Source organism: Rhododendron vialii, chromosome 3a (assembly GCF_030253575.1).
Source record: "Rhododendron vialii isolate Sample 1 chromosome 3a, ASM3025357v1".
Classification (NCBI taxonomy): Eukaryota; Viridiplantae; Streptophyta; class Magnoliopsida; order Ericales; family Ericaceae; genus Rhododendron; species Rhododendron vialii.
In genome coordinates this window covers 35,875,244-35,877,398 of record NC_080559.1, presented here as the reverse complement: position 1 = coordinate 35,877,398, position 2,155 = coordinate 35,875,244, and the positions used below count along the sequence as shown (strand labels likewise).

The following is a 2,155-nucleotide window of genomic DNA, read 5'->3' as shown; positions in this document are numbered from 1 at the left end:
ACATCTTAATTTTTAGGAGAGAATAAAGCCCTAAATTTTTTATCTTGACCACCATGCCCGCCCATGTTAGTTTAACTGATTAACATGTTCAACTATGGGCTACCCATTGGCTTGCTAGTTGAAACTATGGGGAAAGTAAAGTAGTAATGGTGGTCCTTTCCTCACCAAAGTAGGAGGTAAAAACCCATTGAATTGTTCCTATGTGTTTTTTCTCTTTTTCTTTCTCTTTCTCTTTTGCTTTTCTTGTCCTTATTACCCCACTTTTTGGGCTTTTCTTGTCCTTATCACTTTTTGGTGGAATGTTGGCAAGCAGTGGCGGCTCCAGAAATTTTTAGTAGGGTGTTCAGAAAATTATCTTAACTCTACTAGCTAATCTATAATCAACAATATATGTACAAATTCCATACATTAGTATGAATAGTGCGGTCAAAAATACATAACCTCTATTCTTAGAAAATTATCTACTAGACTACTACACAAAATGAAAACTTATATATACATATATGTATTTGTAAAAAAAAAATTATTTTTTTCTAAAGTTCTTGTATTGCATATTGGATAGTGTTTTGAGAATGGAGGGAGTAAGATTTTAATTCTGTTCTAGACGAGTTATAATATTTGTGCAAACATTAAACCGACATCTTAATCCATTAATACCCCTTTGAAAGAAATTGTGGATAATAGTTGGGGCCAACCTCTTTAAAAGTGTGCTATTTTTAGGATGATATGATCTGATTTTCTATCATAGTCCTGAATTTGAAAGAATATTGTTCAACTTAATTTTATAAGCTAACCAAATAGGAAAAAAAGTAGTAAATGTCATGAATAAGAAATTAACACATTTAGATTATCCGCAATATATAGACATGGAGAGAGAACGTAGATCGAGTATGATAGTTACACCAATGTATTCTTCCTTTTCTCTTTCTTTTTTTCAAATTTTTTTTTACTATGATTGTGAGCTTTATTTGTTGTAATATTGCGTTAGGTGTTCAAATACGAATTGCTTGGATTATTGGGTTGTGGCTCAGTGGTCAATTATTTTTGGTTTGGGTGTTCAATTATTTTGGGCCTGGGTGTTAAGACTATTAGAATTGAATGTTCAAAAAATAACTAAACCAAAGTTACAACATGTATTCTAACAAAAAAAATTTCTAAGGGTGTTCAAGTGACTAGGCATCCATGGTTGTAGAGCCGCCTCTGTTGGCAAGAGTAAAAATGATTGTTTCCATTGTCTTGAACTTAACTTAAATCTAGAAATTTTGTATTTATTTGAATTTTTTTTCGTATTTATTAGTTTTGCGCTAATCTTTTATGTGTTATTGATTCGTCTCGACGAGGGGAATCGAAAAAGTAAGATTTTTCTAACTTTTACTCAAGTATTTTGAGAAATAACCACTTTTTAGCAAAACAATGACATTTTAGCGCTAAAAAGTGATTATTTTTCAAAATACTTGGGTAAAAGTTAAAAAAAAATTTCTTTTCCAATTTCTCTCGTCGAGACGAATCAATAAACCATATAAATTTGGCACAAAATTAACAAATGCAAAAATATATTTAAATAAATACTCCATCCGTCCCTTTTGAAGTGTCCCACTTTGTAATTCCAACTTATTAAGAAAATATCATCATTATACATTTCACATCAACTTTTACCTCCACTTTCCCTACTTACCCTCTATGGAAACATCATTATTACACTTTTACTCATTAACTTATCAAAATGGAATCTACTTTTAGGGGCAAAATGAAAAATGTACCAACTTTTACTCACTAACTTTACAAAATGAACACTTATTAAGAGACAGCCTAAAATAGAATACTGGACATTAAAAAAGGGACGGGGGGAGTACAATTTTCAAATTTAAATTAAGTTCAAGAGAACGGGTCAACTTAGTTTGCATAAAATAAAGGCAAATTATATTAGAACCCTTTCACTAAAACTTATTTGCATTTAACCTCTCCAATGTTTAAAACTCAACACTTAACCCCTTAGAGCATCTCCAATTAACCATACTTCATTTCCTCATTTTAATTCTTCATATCTTCATTTTGAAGAATCCTACTCCTCCAACCATTCTTCATTTGAGTTCTTCAAAATGAAAGCTCCCTTTTGATTCTTCATTTATGAAGAATGATTCAAGAAATGAAGGAC

At 31.0% G+C, this 2,155-nt stretch overlaps 1 long non-coding RNA gene across 1 annotated transcript; it reads left to right on the top strand.

The window, feature by feature from the left end:
• Positions 1-316: 316 nt before the first annotated feature.
• Positions 317-1,807, top strand: LOC131320931 (uncharacterized). Its single transcript, XR_009198409.1, has 2 exons — positions 317-505; positions 540-1,807. It is a non-coding gene; the product is annotated as an uncharacterized LOC131320931 (long non-coding RNA).
• The last annotated feature ends 348 nt before the right edge of the window (positions 1,808-2,155 follow it).